Here is a 12,463-nt window from a genome sequence, read left to right as displayed (position 1 = left end):
CTTTCCTTGTTCCCCTGAAAATATAACCGAATTGTATTGTAAATTTACAAAGCACATCATATTCCATGTGAAATGACATGAGATTAATATTACATTGGGGGCCGGATAAGAAGGCCGCAAGGACAACCCTAGAGACAAAGGTTCCCCACCATTGTAGCGTATATATACTGTATTATATATGTGATATAACACAGCTATGTGAAAGTGGTAGTTTCTATATTCACATGTTCCTACACTCACCATGTTGGTGTGGCAGTGGCTGTGTTTCTGTGCCAGACAGAAGGAAATGAAAATAATAATAATAATAATAATAATAATAATAATAATAATAATAATAATAATAATATCATTATTATTATTTATTATTATTATTATTAATACGTTTGTTTTATACAGCGCACGCCTTTCAAAACACCCAAAGTTGCAAGGTATCGTGTAGGAATGTGTGCGTGTGTCAGCGTGTGAGTGTGTGTGCGCGTTAATGTGCTTGTGGAATAGGCCGGGAGCTACGTATACCCCTCAGGATGTGTTTTGCTTACTTTTTTTCATTACGATTTCCTGTTAGTCTATACCCTGGGCCATAACGAGTTGATAGGGTGCACTCCCAACTCAGCCCCGTTTGGTCTCAGGGCCCAAAAAAACATCTAATGGGTTAACGGCTTATATATGCCCCCACAAAAACTGATAGGACCTTAATCCTTTATATTACTGTAATTTCAAATCCTCATAAGGGTTGACTCATAAGACTAAAGATGAAGATCTGACTGACCTAAACTTGAGTTTTCTAAAGAAATGGTTTGCTTTGACCTTAATTGTAGCAGTGCTGCACTAGTCCACTCTGTAGAAGGGACTCCTCCATGGCTGCACCTACAAAGAAAAACTTCTCAAGGTGTGCAGGCAGGGGCGTATCAGCAAATCAGATCCAATGGACCCCCAGCCATATAGCTACATAAATCGGATTGTGTGTGGCGCCCTGGTGACTCAGTTACACTTAAAGGTACACTGTGCAGGAAATGGTCAAAAAAGGTACTGCAACTATGCTGCTCATCGAAACTGGGTTGCTTATTGCCAAATTTGATCTTTAGAACTAACCGCCATAAGCCTCCAGGAAAAGAAGTGTCTTCAGGTTTTGTTTAAACATGGCCAGTGAAGGGGCGCTCTGGTTGTGGTTGGGTAGATTGCTCCAAAGAATAGGACTGCAGGGATCTTGAGGGGGCATGGGGTGAAGGAGGTCTGTGAGGTAATGGGGTGCCAGACCATGGTGGGACTTGAAGGTTAGGAGGAGGACTTTATAGGTAATGTGTGACTTGATGGGGAGCCAGTGAAGCTGCTTGTGTATGGGGGTGATGCACTGCCAGGGTCCAGTGCCTATCAGGATCCTGGCAGCAGAGTTCTGGACATTTGCAGTCTGTCTAAGGCCTTGTTGGGTAGACCAAGCAGAATGGCATTGCAGTAATCCAGGCGGGAGGAGATGAAGGAATGAGTGAGAGTCTCTGTAACTGTCTTAGAAAATGAAGGCCTGAGTCTGGTAGACTGGACTGCATGAGTCTGCTTGCATTTGTCTCCCTCAGCTCAATTATCTACCTTTATTTGACTGTCCCTGCAGGTAACTCTTATAATATCCTCTTCAGCTGAGTTTCTCAAAAATACTGATGTAGTACTTATGTACGAGGTACCCTTTAGACAATAGCAGGCATAGACATCAATTCAAGTTTATGCGATAACTTCTCTTGTACATGCATGCTTAAACATAACACGTATGTGAGGAAAAGTAGTGGATGTAGGCCTATACATTTTTAGTGATGATGTGTAGTATATTCCTGATATACTGACAAGGGGCCACCTGCTACATAGCCACTTACTGCAAATGGGCCTAATGACAGGCCAATTCACTCTTACCAATTCACTCTTAGCTGAAAACACTCAACTGCATCATAACAATATTGCTAACAATGCAGGGAGCCAATTTAGACTTGGTCAGTAACATTTTGGTGGCAATAAGGTTATAACAGAGGTACTGTGTTAAGGCGTTGAAACTTAAGAACTACTTTTTACCACACAGTACCACCAAGCCAACAGGGTATGTGATAGATAGGCTATATTTTTTTACATGGAATTCAAATTTGCCAATGTAACGAGGGGAAGAGGCTAGGGCTACAATAGAAATATAATATCAAATAAATACAGAAAATCATCATAAAACCACAAAACTGCACAATATACTGAATTCCCACAGATAGGCCTAATAAAATGCTCCCCCTGAGGTGGGGTGGTGGAAGTTTGAAGTTGATGATGTAATCCTTTTGTAAGGCCGTTTTCTCAAAATGTGTTTTTTCTCCTGCTCTGATCAAATAATCTCCACTTCTATGCAACCTACCTGCACCCAACTTAACAGGCCTTTTCCTATCAAGAGTGTGAATGTTTGCACGGAGGGATTTGTTGATATCTCATTCATGATTTGATTTAGCCTACTGGTAGGTATATGACATAGGCAAAGAATCGCCCGAAAATAGCCCATTTTGTCGGTCAATGGCAGGCAGTATTTCCTGATTTACTGGATAGCAAAAGTCACAATGCCCTCTCTAAATATATTTGTATGCAACATATCAAAAAAATAAAAGTAAAAAAACAGCATGTGAACCTTGCTTTTTCAGTTGGCCAGATTCTTCGCTTCATTGCTTCGTCGCATGTATGCAAAAGGCGGCCATTTTGAAAGCCATATATAGTTGCCATAGCAACCAAGGAAAATTGTAAAACATTGCTTTTCTGATTCCTTACACTCTGCGGTTTCCAAAAATATATAGGTTTCATAATCCCCAAAAAAATTGAACGAAAATACACAAGAAACTGAACTATAAGATATTTTTCAAGTTTCAGTCGGGGCCGAGGTAGTTTGGGTACTTTTTCATCACCTTGTTAATAAAACAAAATGTAATCGGCGCTTTGGTAGTAATCATATTATGTCATTCATTGTTATGTTAGCGCCGTCCGTCACCAAATAACAGGAGCCAGTTACGGCAACAGCTGCTTTTAAACACTCCAAACTGAAAAGCGGTTAGCGTTAGCAATTGCTTAGCACTTTTATTCGTAACTTTAAAGATGTCCTCTCAATGTTATTTCAGTACTATTGCTGTGTCCCCCATTGTTATTGAATGTGTTACGCGTTGGTCCTGTTTTAAAAAAAAAACGTTCTGGTTGCTTTGTTTCAAGCCGTTTTTGTAAGCTAGGAAGGTGGCTTGTGGAGAAACGAGAGGGTGTTCCGTGTTTCTCGTGGAAATGCGTCTCTGATTGGCTCACTCCTCCTGCTCTCGTGGAAATGCGTCTCTGATTGGCTCAGTCCTCCAGTTCTCGGAGAGAATGTAATGGGAAACAGAGTCGCCACTTCCCCGGGTGGTACTGCACTATAGGGGCGCCAACGGAGGCGTGCAGGCTCCATTCAGGGCTGTGCTCTTTCGACAGCGACCCCTAGGCGAGCTGCAGGCACGGAGCAACCAGAGTGGGCTTGCTGTATGTATGAGGCTTTGTGCTGTGTGTGTACCTGAGAGTAGCAACCAGCTGATAGCTAAGCTAAGCTAGGTTTCGGGCCACCAGACGTTGCTTGTTTTGAAAACAAGCAGAAAAAAATTACTCGACATGTTTTTAGATAAATGGGTCGACATAAACCTTTGTGGGCAACGCCTTCTTTCGACGTGACGCAACACAGAAAGGCTTTCGTGATTCGCTCGTTTCTCTGCATTATTTATGTCAATTGGGAAACACCGGGAAACACAGCCAGGCGAGTTGACGCACCGCTATGAGAGCCTTGCAAGTGAGTTTAACTTGGGGTGACCGTCCGATCTTCGAAAGGAGTGAGTAAAACTGTGTTTTATCGGAAGTTGGCCTTTAACCCACAGTTGGAATAGTATCATGCTGTACTGTAAGCACATTTCGCATAAGTGACATTATTTTTTGATAGCTTTGTGAATCCATCCTGTAAAATTGCCTCTTTGGCTGTAGCAAGTTAGCTAAACATGCTAGGTTACGACAGAACTTGCTCATTTAAACTGAGGGAGGCACAGAGAGGAGAGCTGCCTTTGTTTACATCGCTGCCTGCGTGCATGTGAGATAGAGGCACTTGATCTGATTGGATCAGCACGAGTTTCACATTGACCCATGAAGTGCCGGGGAACAACAAGTAGTGGTGGCTATAGTAAGAATTAAATACAAATTAAACAGCTAATAAACATGCATTGATTGATTGTAGGCAACAATAAAACAACAAGATAATAATAAATAACAATTAATAATAAGCTTAATTATTAACCATGTACATGTGGATAATTCATACACTGACACAATAATATTTATGCAATTTGTGTTACCTTTTCTTACATTGCCTCTTGAAAATATTGGAAATAAATCATGGGCCACCAGACAGCTTTTGCCTCCCTTGTGTATTTGTTACATTGAACCGGTCATCACACAATAGGCTGTCACCGCTAATGTGCGGCCCGGCCCCTTGTTTATTTTCCTGTATTCGGCCCTCACTAAAAAAAGTTTGGACACCCCTGGCCTACATAATATTTCTACTAGGCCTAGATGAATATTAAGTGTGTAAATAGAACATTATGTTACTTTTAATTAATAAAATACATATGTTATGGATAAATAAATGAAAAAGAATATTGTTTATATACCGGTATATTTTTAGCATGCCAATTAAGGATAATATGATAGCATATCGGCCCCAAAAATCGGCTAGTCACATCGGCCATCGGCTGACTCTGACCTCTAAATATCGGCATCGGCATCGGCATCGGCCATAGAAAAACCCATATCGGTCGGTCTCTAACACACACACACACACACACCATCATCTATGGGTTACTTCTACAACTACTACAACAGAGAGAGAGAGAGAGAGAGAGAGAGAGAGAGAGAGAGAGAACTCCATCGTGCTTCCCTGAGTCTTTTACTCTACAGGAGGACGTGCTAATAGCAGCCAGCTGAGTTAGCCACATGGAAGGGAAACTTCACATTTAATAGGACACAGATCTTCATGAAACAGGAGTTGGCTAATGGTTTGCTTTGTTCTACAGGTGGATATGAAGGCAGTTTCTCTAAATCCCACCTCATCATGTGTATCTCTGAATCCCACCTCATCATGTGTGTGTGTCTCCCCAACATGGAGGATGCCAGCAGCACCCAGCAGCAGTGTGTGAGCCATGGCCCTGAGCAGCATGGGGTCTGACATCCATAAGGAACCAACACACACGCACGCACGCACGCACGCACGCACACACACACACACACACACACACACACACACAGCCTACACACAGACCCTCTCAGCTTCACACACATAAAGATCTTGCCTGTGTCACCCATGTAGACATTCGCAGCTCAATACACAGCGTGCCTCTTCTGTGTAAATACTGTATTGCAATTCGTGCAGACATGATTTTATATCAGTGTGAATACATATCACATGACTTTATATCAATGTGCATATGTATAAACATGATTTTATATTAGTGTGAAATGCATATCAACATGACTTTATATCAGTGTGCATATGTATGAACATGATTTTAAATCCATATAAACATGATTTTAAATGCATATAAACATGCCTACGTATAGGGTATGAAGCTGAATACATGATTTTAAATCCATATAAACATGCCTACGTATAGGGTATGAAGCTGAATACATGATTTTAAATCCATATAAACATGCCTACGTATAGGGTATGAAGCTGAATACATGTAGCTACTCAGACTGTTGTTCCGTATGATGGTGAATGCAAGTGTAATGCAGACATTATAGTTGACTAATTTGAATAGAAGAGGCCATAGTAAACATGCAGGGAGAAGATCCTACAGTATGTCTCCTCGTGAGTTTTAATACTTGTTCATAAAATTTTAATGAAATGTGTCTTATTTTTAATTCAGCAATGTGTAATGTTCCTACGTTTCTTATGTGATATGACAATACACGTGTCTTTTACAGACTAAAGTGTTACCAGAGATGGAATTATTGTGTTTATTGTGTTTAGTATTACAGGCCTATGGATACACATGTTCTCGTATGCCCCCTGACTGTGTTGTGATTAGGGAATAATGAAGTTATTAGCAGATTAATCATGAAGGTGTACTAGCATGTGCCTTATATACGTGTACTGTTTAAGTTGCTACTCTGTGATTGTTTGAGCGTTACATCATATAATGTTTAATTTGGCCAGTTTCCCTCATACAGCCTCCATGTTGTGATTAGGGAATGATGAGAAGTTATCAGCAGATTAATCATGAATTGTAATATCATGTGACTTATACAGTATAACATGTTTAAATTGGTACTGTTTAATATCATGTGCCTTATATACGTATACTGTTTAAGTTGGTACTGTGTGATTGTTTGAGCGTTATATCCTATAATATTTAAGTTGGTACTGTGTGATTGTATGTACCTTATACAGTATACGTATACTTTTTAAAGGTAGGGTTGGAGATCTTTGAAAAACGGTTCCTGTGAGCTATATTTTTGAAAATACACAGCCCGCCTCTCCCTTCAGCCCTCCCCTCAAAGCCACGCCTTCAAAACACATGAACGCGCATGCAGTCTGTCAAGTGTTCGGATTATCCCGGGAACCCACGAGAGCTCACGAGGCGGGGCTAGAACTAAGCCACGACAAATCGATTAGCCAAGCTAACTTCCAGTCATGGCGCTGTCTCCGGCTACGGTAAGAATGTTCAACATCACAATAAACGCACAGGCCGTCATGGTTGCCATTTCAAGAAATATTGATGACAGTAGATGTATACTAGATTAGTTATTGAACTTGAATTGATACGTGTTACTTAGATATCTCATTCTAACTTCCTATCTCCGCATGTCCCAGACTGTCAACCAAGAGCCGTTATGTGATTGGCTAAATCAAACATGTCAATGCTGAGTCTCGAGCGAATACAGTGACTTCAAGGCGAAACTTCTTCTGCTACCCACGCTATCAGGCAGCGTAGTTCGCTCTTGGTCTGGACACGGCATAGCACTGATGACAGATGCCGTCATCCCTAGACAGTAGTTCTAGCCAGTAGCTACAGTACTGACACATGGATTTATTTTGACAGATGTGTACAGCAGTATACATTTTACTATTGTATTTATATATACCAGACACCACAATCCGTAGTGTTTTAGGCTATTCAGATTTCACTTGGGTTGTCGCACGCGCAGACACAGGGACAGAGGGAGTAAAGAAAAACAACCGAACTGATCAACGCTAATGAAATTGTTTTGGCTGACGATATTTTTATATGCTTTAGACCTTCCACGACCACGAAGAAAGCTCCAGCTCTGACTTTCCTGGCCCATCACAATCATAACGACCTAACAGCCCAGTAGGACCGATGGCCAGAGATGGAGGAGGAGGAAGATAGACGCAGCAGAGGTCGGGGGTATTGATTAGGAAGACTCCAACAGAATTGATGCCCTGCTAACTGTAAGGATGTACATTCATCCCTATAACATTATGTCCTGCTGTATTCCTCCAGATGTGTAAGTATTGTAATGGATGCTCTATATCGCAACACGAGTAGGCTACACGAGTACACCTGTTGTGATAACCATTACAATATTTCTACTCCTATGAGTAGTAGTGTGATATTACATGTTTGTAGGTATACAACACCAGTGGTAGTTCAAGTACATCCATAAAAGCCCATCTACTTCATACATCTGTGTAACCCCTGGCACAACACCAGTTTGTAAGAAATTGACTGAAAACGTTGTATGCATACAATTGGCACATCTTTATTTATATACACAATAACGATTGCTTATGTCCATATTGGTCTTATTGTCAATAGAGTTATTTAGTCCCCATCATCAAATAGAAAATGCACTACATAAAATGTATTTATTGCTTTGCAGGCCTTGATTCAATCATTGAATTTGAAGCAATCCCATCGGTTACTGCAGCGTGCCCTGACCCGTGACCCCAGTTTGATGTTCGACCTGGCACATGACATCTGGTCCTCAGTCACAGCCCAGTAGCACAACCAACCTGGCGCCTCTGCACAATCTGTAAGGAGATGCCCATGAACATTGAAAGGAAATGCTGTGGTGTTCTCAGTTTTGATGGAAGACTTTGGGCTGATGTAGGACCAGGTGAGAGAAACGGTCTCTTCAGGCATGCAGCCTACAGACAGTATGGGGCACTTGAACAGGGTTGACGTTGTAATCAGGGCTTTGAACCGGTTCCAGGAACGAAAACAAAAACCGGGAACTTTTTGTATTTTATAGGGAACAGAAACGAAACCGGAAACGTAATTATTTTTTATGTTCTGGAACGGGAACACTTATTTAAAAATAATGGTAACCGGTTAATACCGGTTAATACCGTTCCTCAAACAAAACAAAAAAGGTAATTATTTTCCTGCGCACGTTACCATGACGGCTGAGGTTCACGTCCTGTGTGACATCAGACTGAATGGAGAGAGAGCTGTGGACTACAAAGTCTCCACTCCACATCTTAAATAAGAGAAACCACTGTCATACAAAAGGGGCGAGTTTCCATTTCATCATTGTGTAAGACATTGCAGAGAAGTGCGTGTAAAGGACACCGAGAATGTTCGACGTTATTGGGCATCCATGGCCGCTTCAAATAGGCACAAACTCACAATGTCAGTCATAGCGCTCCCCGTGACCCAAGCCAGCGTGGAGCGTGCATTTTCATCATTGAGGTTTAGTCTCTGCTTCTCCGCTTAAGTCGTCCCTGAATGTCAAAATTCTGGAGCATATTCTTTTCATCTGCTTGAATAAACAGTTTGGAATGTAGACTGACTCATTTGCACTTCCGTCTTTCTTGGTTAACGTCAGTTAGGCCTATGGGAGTAATTAGCTGACAGGAACGAAATTAACCGTTCCGGGAACAGTATTTTTTTGTTCTAACCGGTTCGGGAACGTCAATTTATTGGTGGAACTTATAACCGGAAACGTTATAATTCCGTTTCTGTTCGGAACGGAACGTTTGGAAAAAAATAATGGTTCAAAGCCCTGGTTGTAATACACAGTACAATACCCAGGATTAGCCAGGGTTACCCTGCTCCACTAGAGCAATATAAAAGGTTTATACAGAGTACGGAACACACAAACCGGCAGTGTGCAGAGTTTTATTATTTTTCATTATCTGTAGGAGCATTCATCTGTACATTTATACATCTCACCTTGGTTTGGAACCACGTTTGTCTTGTTACCATTGTTTTTTTTCATACATAGAAAATAAATGCAACCTGTCAAATAATCTTCTGATTGTGGTCTTGTGGAATATATAAATTATGTAACCATGCATTTTCAGTCAGAGAATGAATAAAAAAAAAGTCAAATTGTGTCCACCAATATTTACTGTCATTGAAATGTATGGACAATTTAAACAATGTATTACACATGACACTAGATACATTACTTTATACTATATTTACAGTTGTCATTACCACACAAAAACTCTGGGAAGGTGGGTAAGTGCAGCAACTGTGAAGGGCCTAGTCTGAGGTTGGAGGCGTCTGTGCTGTAAAAAGATAAACAGAATTAGAAATCACATATCTGACAGTAGCTCCAGTGACATTTTAAATGTAAGTAACCTGGGTTGTTGGGGTAGGGACACCAAAAATAACTCCTTTATCTGGGCTCACCTGGTTGTGAGTGTCTGCGGTCAGCCATCCCTCTTAGGGTAGAAAGTCTTCTGCGCAGGACGGTGCCCTGAAGGTTGACGTTCACAGTATGCAGCCTTCATGTCCTGGAACTTTTATTGTGCAATTTTCCATATCTGAAACAAGCAATGTGTTAGACTATATTAGGGTTTCATTACATCAAATTACACAGCAGGGTTTTACAGAGTGTTGGCTACAGTCACAGGACCAAAGTGGACTTGTGTGCCTTGCTCAAGTGCACTTCAGCTGTGGATGGAGGTGTAGGTAGGGAGAGGTAAGGATGGGATTTCAACCTGATTCTCTCTGAACCCTAGGACCACCTCTCACCATCAGGTGATGGCTGGCTGCTACCTCAAATTTCATTCATGGCCCAAGTTATGTTCTGTAATCAGCATTGTTTTTACCTTACAAAAATAAATGTAAATGCATTCAGCACCATGGGGGGCTGTGAAGACCTTTGAGAATATTTGCAGAACTACATACTGAATTGAGCCATCCGCCTTTCTCTTGGTTGGTGTGTTGAGATGGTGACTGCAGTCCAGGCTTCTTGGATCGGAGGAGAAAAGCTGTAGCTTTTACTGGCATAAGTATGTGGTTGTGGAAGGACCCTGTCTGCGGTTGACCTGAGGGAAAAAAAGAGCACAAATTGCATATTAGCACAGAGCCCAATGCTTAGACCATAGACAGGTAAATCATCTGGCACAATCTGCATGCAACCAACAGAACCTAGAAAGAGACAGATTAGCAGCAATACACAAAGGGGACAAGTACACAAAAAACATGCAAAGTGTTCTGATAAGGTGCATGGAGGTAGTCTGTGTTGATTCCAGCAACCTCAAAGACTGAAAAGTGTCCCAGTGTACTGAATTGAAGACTATAGCGCGTGTGCGCGCACACATAGGAATATGATAATTTAGTGTATCAATTACAACTACAGGATCTGTTCATATGCTTTTGTCAGATAGAACCATTGTTTCTCCCTGTTTCTCAGATCATTCCAAAAGGGATAGTAGTATCTGCAACTGGACGAAATTACACCCACAAACATGAAAAACATTTTAACAATTCAAAGGCAGCCTTGATGTGAGAGTGAACCTGATGAAGCAATAGCGAAACGCATTGTTCAGCAAATAAACTACCAGTGTGTGGTGATTCATCCTTCATTTACTTGGCAGCCTTGATTGTGATACAGGAGCAAGGAACAGCTATGGAAAACACCACAACATTGGAATGGACAAAGCAGAACATTTCTATATAACCATGGTAAAAACAAATGATGTACCGGCATCTCCATGTGATCATTCAGTGTAGCCATCACAATAAATGTTGCTTATATATAAACGTAGTTCTGGAGGAAGTCCGAGAGTGATTGACAGCTGTCATTACTTGCTCCCGCCTTCGCGCATATTTAAATCCCTCCTTCCCTCTCTCGCCTGTCATGCGCGAAGGCTTTCCGAATTGTATTGGACACGGCAGCGAGAGAAGCAGCATGGAACTCGAGCTTATTATTGCGCCATCAAACAACATCGAAGAATCTCGCTCCATATGGCTTCTGGACCACAACCATTCAAGAAGACCGCCAGATTTTACTACCTGCCAGGCCGGTCGCCGCTCCTCTCGGCGTCCTCACACTCTTCTCCCGCTCCACCTCGAGGCCCTACCCACCACTGACTCCAGCCCCGGAAACCGTCATCACGCGAGCCATGGCGCCATACCCGACCTTCGCAAAGCCTCAGACAATCGATGTCCTCTGATCGAGCCCAAGACATCCCGCCATTCAACCGACGCACGCCGCGCACGCACGCCAAGCAATGCAACACTGCCTGGAAGCTGCAGCCGCACCCACCGCGCCACATACAGCACCCGCCACCTAAGCGCCCAACGCCTGCCTCACTAGCAGCAGACACCGAGGCTCAGGCCTCTTCATACTTCGCTTCCATTAGCCGTCCAGCATTCACCTTGCTATTACCGACAGCCTCGACGGCAGTAGCCTAAAGTAAAGCCGACAGTCCGACGATTCATCCCTCCCCCCGGTAGCCCCTACTTTTACAGGCTTAGATCTATTCTGGACTTAAATGCTACCGCTGCTACCTTCGGATCATAACCTAGCTGAAGCCACTTAAGTGAGCGAGCTAAAGTCTCCAGTGCTTCCACGCTACAGTATTTGTTTTACAAGCCACGCAGAATTCAACATGCGTCAGATCGCAGGCGGCTCCGGTAGCGACCGCGTCGCTACTAGCCCCTCCTCCTCATCCCTCCCTCCTCCACCTCCCCCAGCCGAGGCAGCCCTCGGTCGTCTCCCTCCGGTTGGCCCCGCGCCAACCGCTCCCTCCCCACCCAACTTTCCCTCAACCTCCCCGGAGTGCCCGTGCCGGATCTGCGCGCGTCCCCAAGACCCTCCCTAGCAGCGGGTCATCCCCAGCCCGTCCATGCCTCCCTCGAGGACAGCCTGCTCATGCATTCCCACGCGCTTTCACGGCCAGCGCCAATACCCTTTTATTTTCGACCCATTATTCACTCTCCTCAATACATGCTATCGAAGCCACCTCAACTGGACGACGCGCACCCCCTGCCCGTTTTCTCCACGGGCCAACACTGCTATAGCGTCATCGTGCAACTGCCTTCAGACCCGCCGTGTCGGTGGCGACCGCGTCGCTACACCCCTCCCCCTCTTTCCTCCCCACCCTATCCCCCATCCAGTTGGCAACTGTCAACTGCTCCCTCTTTCCCTCCCCATCACCCGTCCGACATGGGTCCGCTCCCGCTGGAGCGCC

At 43.3% G+C, this 12,463-nt stretch overlaps 1 long non-coding RNA gene across 1 annotated transcript; it reads right to left on the bottom strand.

The window, feature by feature from the left end:
• Positions 1 to 9,138: 9,138 nt before the first annotated feature.
• On the bottom strand, positions 9,139 to 10,534 carry LOC134442144 (uncharacterized). Its single transcript, XR_010033318.1, has 3 exons — positions 10,173 to 10,534; positions 9,672 to 9,805; positions 9,139 to 9,547 (listed from the first exon to the last, which is right to left on the bottom strand). It is a non-coding gene; the product is annotated as an uncharacterized LOC134442144 (long non-coding RNA).
• Positions 10,535 to 12,463: the final 1,929 nt, after the last annotated feature.

This window comes from Engraulis encrasicolus, unplaced genomic scaffold (assembly GCF_034702125.1).
Source record: "Engraulis encrasicolus isolate BLACKSEA-1 unplaced genomic scaffold, IST_EnEncr_1.0 scaffold_120_np1212, whole genome shotgun sequence".
Classification (NCBI taxonomy): domain Eukaryota; kingdom Metazoa; phylum Chordata; class Actinopteri; order Clupeiformes; family Engraulidae; genus Engraulis; species Engraulis encrasicolus.
This window is presented reverse-complemented; position numbering and strand designations above follow the sequence as displayed.